Consider the following 11207-nt stretch of genomic DNA (forward strand, 5'->3'; position numbering starts at 1 on the left):
GAAGGGTCAAGAATAGAGGTGTTTAGATGGGAAAGTTAGTTCAAACATAACTTTTACATTAATGATAATAAATTGAGAAGAACTACTATAAACAAATCAAAATAAGGGAGATATTAGTGTGATGAAGGCAAATTTGAGGAGGGAGATTCTACGAAATTGTCACATTAAATTTTACTCCGTACTTGATTTTAAAGTTCTAAATCTTAGAAAAATATTTAAATTATAATTTATTTTAAAGTCCTAATCTTAGAAAGATAATTAAATTATATTTTTTTTGAAAGTTCTAAATATAAGAAAAATAATCAAATTAAAATTTTGTCTAATACCCCCTCTGTTTCAATTTATGTGAACTCATTTGACTGAGCATAGAGTTTAAGAAAAGAGAAAAGACTTTTGAACTTGTGGTGTAAAATGAAGCACGTATATTTTGTGTGGTTATAAATTATTGCATAAAGTTAAACTATTTCGAAATAGGAAAATGAATCATTCTTTTTCGCACGGACTAAAAAGGAAATAAGTTCACATAAATTGAAACGATGGAGTATGAAGTTTGTTTTCAAGGGTAAAAGGAAAATATTTGTGCATTTATAATAATATTGATAATTTCAATTCATGCTTAATTTCAAGCTCTAGGCGTACCCATTTGTCCATAATTTGTTTTTTTAACTTTTTTTTATAACTTGTTTGGTTATATATTGGACTGAAATTTTCAAATTTGGAAGATGAGTCTCTAAGTTTTAAAAAGTGGGTTTAATTTTTTTTTAATGTATAATTTTATATTTTTCTCATAAAAGATAATATATATTTCAAGTAAAAATATATGTCCAAAACTCTAAATACAATTTAAAATTTCAAAGATCTATTTTCAACAGAAGTAGCTCAATTTACCAAAACTTGGATTGCGGGGCGTTATAGTCCTTTCATTTCATATAATCCAACAGAAGTAGCTCAATTTACCAAAACAAAAATCACGGCAAATAAATTACGAAATAGCAAAAAGTATTGGCGGTAAGCAACTTCATTGACATCCTGCCTTTTTTTTGGGCTTAAAAAGCATGACACGAAACTCGTTTTCTTTTCTTTTCTTTTTAAATTTTAATGGAAATAAGAAAGACTTCCTGGTAACTTAACTCCATAGAATAGTATAGTCTTTTTTTATTATCATTTATTAATTCATTTATTTATGTTCTTGGAGCTACAGATGGCATGTTTCGACGTGTGAAGTCATGATTTCTTAAACTATGATTTTTTCTTCCTAAATTTAAAATTTAAAATAGATGACTCAACATATCAAACTGCTTTTTCTGTTCACATTATATTATATTCCATGTGATAACCAATTTGACTGGACACAGAGTTAAAAAAAAAAAAAGAGAAATTTTTGAACTTGTGGTATAAAATGAGTCGCATATATTTTATGTGGATATAAATTATTGTATAAAAGTAAATTATTTTCAAATATGGAAAGAATTCACTCTTTTTGTTACGGATTAAAAAGAAAATAAATACACATAAATTGAAACGGAGGGAGTAAATTTTTTGTCTTTCAACTGATTTATGTTCTCTTGGATTGAAGATTCATCTTACTTTGGTAAACGTTTGTGTTTCCTCTCTCTAGTCATCAGGTTTTTATCATTGTTTTTACAATACTTGAGAATTGATTCTTGTGTGTTTATGCATGCATCTTGTTTGTTTTATTGAAATTAACTCTGTTTTATCTTTGTTTATACATTCAATTATGGTTTTATCTGAACCAAACATGCTGTTAGTGTTGGTCCTGCATTTAGTTAATTAACATTGTTTAGTCAGACTTGCTGGATGCCAAATGCTTAAACTTGTAATTTTCTTGTCGAGAATTGTTGGTCTCAACTCTCAACTAGCCCAAAGATACTCTTAACGTCGTGTGAGATTGTCCGCTTTGAACCAAGCCCGTACGGTTTTCTTCAAAAGGCCTCAACCATAAGGGGTTGTTTGGTACATGGGATAAAGATACTAATCTCGTGATAGAATTTGGGATTGTATTTATTCCATGTTTGGTTAAAGACATTAGCTAATCCGGGGATAAATTTTACAATAAAATGGTGGGATTAACTATCCCATAGAGAAGGTGGAATAGCTAATCCTACGGAATACCCTATTTATCTCACTATTGTACCAAACGACCCCTAAGAATATCATACACCTTATATGTAATTTTTCAATCTTTTCAGCTACCAATGTAAGACTTTATTCAACACCTAACAATCTCCATTTGAACTAAGTCCATCACCACGATCCACGTGTCTCCCCCCTCGAATTAAGCTTCACATGGCCCATTACCATGATCTATGGGTCACTTTTCGAGATTTACTGTGTGCCAACCACATAGTCAGAGTTGCGTCTCTAAGCTCGTAAGGGGAGGTAAACCGAGCCACACACTATCTCTCTGCCATCGCCATACTTGTCCCGCCGAACCATAAGCTCTTATACTAGTTGTTTGGCTCAACCAGCCCAAAGATAATCTTAACATAGTGTGATATTATCCTCTTTAGGTCAAACCGACATGGTGTTTCCCAAAAGGCCTCAACTGTTAAGAGTATCTGAATGTTGAACTTTGTTCGTACACCTAACATGACTAATGTGAGTAATGCGTGATATGAAGATGATAAGTTCTTATTAGTCCTATTCAACGATTGAGAAGAAGGCAGATTAATGTTGTTTGTTCAAGTAATTTACATTTTTTCACTAGATTGGGTAATCAGCAGCTTGAATCGTTACTGGATTAGATTTAATGTGTTGCTACTATGGTGTAGGTTGACAATATAACTTGTTTGTTCGGTCCTACGTCATTACGAAGCAGAAATACATTTATGTCTTCTTGCAAAATGGAAACAGATGGAAATGGGACCTCTTCTAGTTGTGACCTTGATGCCTGCTTCTGGCTACCACCTGAACCAGAACATTGTTATGATGATATGGAATTTCATGCGGCTAATTATGAAGATGACGATGGAAGCCACAATTTTAAAGAGGAAAAACAAAAGTTATTAGGGGATATGATGGACCAGAGGCTTAAGCCCCTTGTTGATGACCTGCTTAATTCTTCTGGTGTCGTCTCTTCAGGGAAAGAGGGTGACAATTGGATTGACATAGTAATTTCCTTGTCCTTGGAGGCTGCTTCATTTTTTATGCCTACTGCAGCTGAAGGAAATGCTATGGATCCTAATCGATATTTGAAGATAAAATGTATTGCAACCGGTTCTCGCAGCAAAAGGTATTAAACAGCAACCGATTTTTCTTATCTTTATTTGTGTTCGTCGTTCCTCATTCGCTTAATGTTTAGACAGTTAAAATTTGATTTCATTTGTCATGCTTACTCCCATCTAATAAGACTGTATTCTTTTTCTTTGTGAACTTCCAAAAGGTGTCTTCCCTTTTGAATGGGAACTTTTTTCCTTCTCTGTATTAATTTTGAATGTTATACGACTTTAAGTTGGGCTTGAATAGAGCAGAATGGATACAAAACATATATAGATGATATCAACTAGTTTGAGATTGGAGGCATATTGATTGACTGATACTTCTTTAAAAGTTACAGGATATCCTCTTTTACTTTTATAAAACCTCAACCTCACCAAAAGGTTTCACTTCTCTTTTAAATACTACTCCTACCTAATTTCAGTATCTACCTTTATCGCTTTGTTTGTGTCTGTTCACACCATAACTACAAATTTTTAACGGAGGGAGCCCCTAGTTCTCTGGGCTAAATCATAGGTTTTTTCTGTTTTGTAGTCAATTTATCCGAGGTTTGGTCTTCAATAAACATGCTGCTCACAAACACATGCCTACACAGTATAATAAGCCTAGATTGCTGCTGATCCAGGGTGCACTTGGTCTCTCTTCAAATGAATTATCAGTATTTGAGTCATTTCGACAGGTAAACTAGAAATACCGTTGTATGTATCAAATAAAAAAGATGAGCATATTCATGTGTTTGTGATTACTGTTTTAACATATTAACAGGAGAATGATAGAGTGAAGTCCATCATTGACATGATAGAAAGCTACGAACCAAATGTTGTGTTAGTGGAGAAGTCTGTTTCTCGTGACTTACAAGAGTATGCTCTTAATAAAGGATTGACATTGATCGTTGATATCAAGCAACATCGAATGGAGAGAGTTGCTCTATGCACAGGTTCATCAATCATATCTTCTGAAACATTGGTAGACCTCAGGCAGTGCGATTCCTTTCATTTTGAGAAATTCCTAGAAGAACATGACTCTTCTGGTGATAGCGTGAAAAGGTCTAGCAAAACACTTATGTTTATCAGGGGCTGTTCTACTCATCGTGGAAGTACAGTGAGTATATTTGCAGCTTGTCTGTTTTATTTTTGCTGATACAGAATTCATAACTGCTTTTTTGCACTTGTAAATGCAAATCAATTCTCTTTGGCAGATTTTGTTAATGGGAACTAACAGCAATGAATTGAAGAAAGTTAAATATGTCATCTGTCGTGCTGTAACCATGGCATATAATTTAATCCTTGAGACGTCTTTCCTTCTAGATCAAAAAGCAATGATAATAAGGCATAACTTAGAGGAAGAAGGTGAACATCTGTTGTTTAAGCCAAAAAATCCAGAAGATCACGGTCAAAATGATGTTCAAGTTTCTGACAAAGAGAAGACACCTGAAAAGGAACAACTACATTGTCCATTACAGAGTGCAGAAGAGTCTTTGGAAAATCCTGAAGACAAAGAACATAATAACGATGTCATGACATCATCGTTCGATTGGGAGAGTACTTTGGTAATGATGTCAAGTTGGAATGCTAAAAGAGGCACTAATTGTGTGACCAATCATTTTTCTAGAATCAGATTTTATCAAGATTATGATATTCCTCTTGGGAAGTTTTTGCGAGATAATCTGCTAAATCAGGTGCGTAGAAATCAATTGTCTCCATTACAAACTCTTTCTTTGTGTCACTGTGTTTCCACTCTGACAATGTTTCCTAGAATGCTGGTTGCTCATTTAGCAGAATGTGATATTTGAAGTTGCTTCTATAATCTATTTACTATGTAGGAACTTCCGTTCCCTGGATCTATTTACATGCGATATTTGAAGTTATTTCTGTGTGACCTATAGGTCACGGGTTAGAGTCGTGGAATCAGCCAATAATGCTTGCATCAGGCTAGGCTGCCTATATCACACCTCATTAGGGTGCGACCCTTTCCCGGACCCTACATAAACGCGGGATACTTCGTGCACCGGACTGCCTTTAGGAACTTCCGTTCATTGTTTTCTGTACATAGTGTTATTTATTTTAGGTTGTTGACATATAAGCCCTGTTGTTGCAGAGGAACCAATGTGGGACGTGTGGTGTATCCCCGAAAGTTCACATTTTCCGTTATGCACATCATGAGAAGCTACTCACTATTAAAGTTCATTCTCTTCCATTAAACAAGGCCCTCTCTGGTGAAACGGAAGGAAAAATTTGGATGTGGAGTTGTTGTAATGGAGGCTCAAAAAATACAAAAAGAGTTTTAATGTCCATTGGCTCCCTTGGATTTTCATTTGGAAGATTTTTGCAGCTCGGTTTCTGTGATTCCTCTTTGTTTAGTAGACTGCCTGACCGCAGTCAATCCTTCAATAGCGATTTCCTCTACTTCTTCGGGTATGATCAAAGTTGTGGTATCCATCTTATAAATTTATTATTTTACGTATTTAGGTTCAACACTAGAAATTAAAGTAAGATTAGGTGGTTGAAACTCTATTTTTTCTCCTAAAATGCCTTGAAATGTAATTTTTAATGTATTCGGACGAAATGAGCCTAAAATAGGGCATAATTGTTCAAGTTGTTTTCATACTATTTTTCCACTCCCGTTTTCTAGTATCTTGCCATTGGTTATGATTATTGCTATTGCTTTTCCCATCTATTTTTCTGGTTCTTAGGTTACTGGTACTATCTTTCTGGTTGTTGTTACTGTTCTATTGTTTCTTTTCATCTTCTTGAGCTGAGAGTCTATCGGAAATAACCTATCTGCCTCCTAGAGTAAGGGTAAAGTCTGCTTATACACTATCATCCCCAAACCTCATTTGTGGGATTATATTGAGCTGCTGTTGTTGTATTACATCTCTGACGGTTATAGTAATTTGTTTTGCAGCTTTTCTTTTTTCAACTTCGGCAATCATTTGAATAGATGCATTGCGGTTCAGTGTTGAGCCTTGATCATATTTCATCTTTTTTTTTAAAAAGAAATTCATGTCATTCTCTTAATGTGCAGATTAGGGTCAATGGTTGCAGTGTTCAAGTACTCAACTTTTATTATTTATTCTGTGTCTCTTCCTCCTCCGATTTTGGAGTTTAGCAGTTCGACTAAAGGAGAGTTTTGTAGCAAGGATTTTGAGGATGTATGTGCTTTTATGAAGCTGTATACTCTTTTTACATACTAATGCTTTTAAGTTTTTGGTTTACTGCGGAAATTACATGATATATTGCAAGTCTATGATGACCGAGATTTTCTTTTCATAAGTAGGTTTACACGAAAGGGATTATGAAGTTTCTCGATGTAGAGAAAGCTTTAAAGGCAATAGAGTCCCGTTTTAATGGAACAACTATAAATATTCAAGGGTCAAATTTGGAATTTTCTGAAGTTGAGAAAATGCTGAAGGAAGAGAGATCTCAATTTGAGGTTAGTTCCTTTCTGGGCTCTCATGCTAGGATTACTTGTTCTTCTAGCACTTAATCTAAATATCTAATCAATCTTGTGGTGATTCGTGCATCGTTTTTCCATCTCGTTTCCTCATTTTTTGTATTCCATGTATGTTATTCCACAACCACAAGGTGCTCAGGCGATGTTCCCTAGCATAATGTTTACATGTCAAATGTATACAGATGCATGAACCAAGATTAGTTAAGTTGTTGATTTACTGGTGAAGATGAGAATATATCAAATATATTGATGTGTATGCGCCATCTAAATATAATCTTTTGCCTTTTCTAATTTTCAGATTGATATTAAAAACACAGAGAAGCAGGAGGCTGTGTATAAGGCTCTGAGCTTGAACAGAATACAGCTGGAGCTTCTGCTTGAGTTGTCTGTGTGGGATCGACGTCTTCATTCCCTGATGTCATCTGACTATTATCCCAAAACCATTTACCAGAATCAAAACGCACTGGCCGCTATACTAGATGCTAATGCTACAGGTGCCAGTTATTTTAATCCTCAAAGGAGTAGATCCCTCTTAGCAATATTATCCAACATAGAGCATAACAAAGGGTGGTGGACTCCTTTCCCTGAAATTCGACGTGAATACATGAAGAATCTTCAGAGAGGTTACTTAACAAGATTAGGTTCTGTCGCAACCTATGGTGCAGAAACTATAGCTTGTGGACTTACTAGTACAGATGAAGTTGGAAAGCTCTATATTCCCCTTGGAAGTGATAAGTATATCGTGTCTGATTATGAAGATGAATTTTCTAGCATAATTGCTTGTGCTTTGGCCTTGCTGATGGATTTGCCTGTCGTGAGTCATGATCTTGAAGATGAATCATGCTCATCGAGTTTGCCTAGAACGCACAAATACTCAGTGATCTGTCCCTATGCTCGCCCATTTCTTCATTTGCGAGATCGTTGTTGCCCATCTGAAGTTGATTTTATTGCTTCCTTAAGTAGGTGTAGGAGCTGGTATCCAAAAGGTCGGAAAACTAATTCTTTTTTTGCCAAAACTCTTGATGATCGCTTCATCGTAAAGGAAATTAAGAGGAATGAATTTGAGTCATTCTTGAAGTTTGCTCCTTGTTATTTTGATTACATGGATCAGTGCATAGAGCAAGGAAGTCAAACCTGCCTTGCAAAAATTCTTGGCATTTATCAGGTCAAGTAATCAACTTAATATTCTGGTTATAACACAGCACAGGCTTGCCAGCAAAGTGCATTTGCTTATTGAACTTTTCTCTATATATTTATGTTTTGCAGGTCATGATAAGATCAAGTGGGAAAGAGAAAACGCATGATCTCGTGGTGATGGAGAACCTTTCTTTTGGAAAAGATATTACTCGGCGATATGAACTGAAAGGTACGTTGCATGCTCGACTTAGTTCAGCAAACGACGGTGCAGGAGGAATTTTTCAGGACCAAAACTTTGTGAATGACATGAATATTTATCCCATATATGTTGATAAGAGCTCAAACAGGAATCTGCAAAGAGCTGTATGGAATGACACTGTTTTCCTCAGTGTAAGTTTGCACATATAATCACTCAATCCAAGAATTTTATATATGGCTCAGGTTCTAAACTGGTATAATTTGCTGAATTGCAGACAATCAATGTGATGGACTATTCTCTGTTTGTGGGAATGAATACTGAGGGCAATGAACTTGTTTGTGGAATCATTGACTATCTAAGACAGTATACATGGGACGTACAACTCCTCAATTGGTTCAATTCCTCACTTCTGAGCCCCCAGAAGTATAAAAAGAGATTTAGGAAGTTTATCAATGAACATTTTCCCACTTTTCCGGATCAATCTTGAATCAAAGATCATCAAATTCTTGTGGTAATTCATGAGTTTATACATGAAGATAATATTTTTGGTGATAAATCTGCTCTCCAGGGAAAACAAGTTTTTTATTATAGCAATTGCGTTTGCAGTGGAAGTTCTTGTTTTGATTTGGATTTGTGAGAATTGATTTCAGAGGTTCCTTTTCTTTTTCTCCTTTTTTTCTGAAAAGAGTATGTGCATGTTTGAGTTTTGGAAGAATATTTGAATGTTAGAATCAAATGAAACTAAGTTTTGAAGACTAAAAACAAAGTACAAACTTACAACTTTGATAAAGATTGAACTTTACTTATAAATTGAATTAACTTTTCAAATATTACAAAGAATTTTACATGTGTGTAGATATGGTCCAGTCCAGTTGGAATTAGTTACAGCTTGAACGTAACGCCATATATAGCAGATTTCATTCCTCAAAATCGCAATGAAGTTGTATCAATTACACCAACACGTAAAATTGTGATACGAAAATATGTGGTTTTCGAAAAAATATTAACGTCTTAAATTCTGTTCTATTTTAAAACTTAAAAGTAGAACAAGTAATAATCTCACTAAGGTGGAAAATTTTAAAATATATGTGGAAAATTTTGTCACTTGTGTTAAATTTGAAATCATTTAAGGAAACAAGTAATAATCTCACTAAGGTTACTTCTTTTTCAGCGTATCTCTAAAGTTACTTGTGTGTGTTTCATATTTAACAAGTTAAGTTTCCATAATGCTAATTTCCGCATTAAAATAAATATCGGCGAAGACTATTTGGAACAAAACATACATTTCATATTGGGTTTAGAGCAATTAAATAAAAGTGAGAAAGGAGAGAACAAACGGTACCTTGGGGCGCATTTGGTATGACAGAAAATCATCTTTCAGAAAAATATTTTTCACATGAAAGTTGTTTTCTGCTATTTGGTTATCAATGATTTTTTTTAATCAAAATGGGGATTTTGCCTTCCCTCACATACGAGCGGACTTTATTTTCGTAGAATTGTCTTTTACTTTTGACTTTATATCAATGATTCCATCTAACATTTAGATATTATTATTAATCTCAGCATTTTAAAAGACGAAGGCGTGACACAAGACATTTTACTAAGCATGGGGCGAGGCGTAAGCTCCGGAAAGTGTGGGACATAAGCCTTATGGAACTATATGCTTTGGTTATTTATAGATTTTTATAATAGATAAAAATACAAAAATATGAAAGTGCATAAAATTTTTATAACTTGCAACCGTCAATATTTTCTGATAGTCATCAATAATAAATTAGTTCACTCAAGATTCGTAAAGACCAGTAAAAAAACTAAACACTAAAATTACGAAACTTACATTGAGAAAATTGTTAAAGAAAAATTAAAATAAATAAAGTAGAGAAACTAAAAGAATATTTTGAGTAAGTAGAATAAGATAAAATTCATTGATGATACACGGGTTCAACTGAACCGCTACGTCAAAAAATTATACGGTATATATTGATAATTATATTTAAAAACAGTGAAACACTCGTATAAATTAATTATTTGAATCCGCTTGTTTGCTGGTGCGGTCATGTGGGTTCAAATTGTGCATAACGTCTTGAGTTCAACCCCAGCAAGTGACTTTGAATTTCTTTACTTCTTATTTTTTCAACATGTTTCTTTACTTGAATTCAATGAAAATCATTCTAAAGTTATTCTATTTCGAAAAAATAAGTCTTTCAACAAAGTTAGATTTGGTTATCAGTTTGTTATAAATCATTAAAACATGCAAGTATTTGTTGAAAGTACTTGTTAGTTTAATTTAATTTAGTTTTATGTTGAAATCATTTATATATTTTATATTATTATTTTTGGTTTAGTGTTTAGCTCTCTTTCTTTATTTATTTATAATTTTGTATATCCCTTTTTATGTCGTCTGCTTGCCAATAACTACTTTTTATTTGTAAAATACAAAAAGTTCTATATTTTGTTAGATATATTAGAGCTAATAAGTTTATAAAGTGGATAAATTGATTTTTTTTTTGTTCAAATTTGAAAACTTGTTAAATGTGTTAAGTTAAATTAATAAAACATTAAAAATAGAAATGAATATGCTTTTATATTTTGTTCATACATACCGAAAATTTTTAAAACTGTTGAACACTAACTTTAAAATGATTTTATTTCGAGATCACTTTATGAATAAAAAGAACCCCAAAAAGAAAATATACCAAATCCTGCTTATCATACTCGACACCATTTACTTGTTAGTTTAATATAATTTAGTTTTATGTTGAAATCATTTATCTATTTTATATTATTATTTTTGGTTTAGTGTTTAGCTCTCTTTCTTTATTTATTTATAATTTTTTATATCCCTTTTTATGTCGTCTGCTTGCCAATAACTACTTTTTATTTGTAAAATACAAAAAGTTCTATATTTTGTTAGATATATTAGAGCTAATAAGTTTATAAAGTGGATAAATTGATTTTTTTTTGTTCAAGTTTGAAAACTTGTTAAATGTGTTAAGTTAAATTAATAAAACATTAAAAATAGAAATGAATATGCTTTTATATTTTGTTCATACATGCCGAAAATTTTTAAAACTGTTGAACACTAACTTTAAAATGACTTTATTTCGAGATCACTTTATGAATAAAAAGAACCCCAAAAAAAAAATATACCAAATCCTGCTTATCATACTCGACACCATTT

The 11207-nt window shown here is 33.1% G+C and overlaps 1 pseudogene; it reads left to right on the forward strand.

The window, feature by feature from the left end:
• The first annotated feature begins 1417 nt into the window (after positions 1–1417).
• On the forward strand, positions 1418–8652 carry LOC107781803 (putative 1-phosphatidylinositol-3-phosphate 5-kinase FAB1D; annotated as a pseudogene).
• Positions 8653–11207: the final 2555 nt, after the last annotated feature.

This window comes from Nicotiana tabacum, chromosome 14 (assembly GCF_000715075.1).
Source record: "Nicotiana tabacum cultivar K326 chromosome 14, ASM71507v2, whole genome shotgun sequence".
NCBI classification, from domain to species: Eukaryota; Viridiplantae; Streptophyta; class Magnoliopsida; order Solanales; family Solanaceae; genus Nicotiana; species Nicotiana tabacum.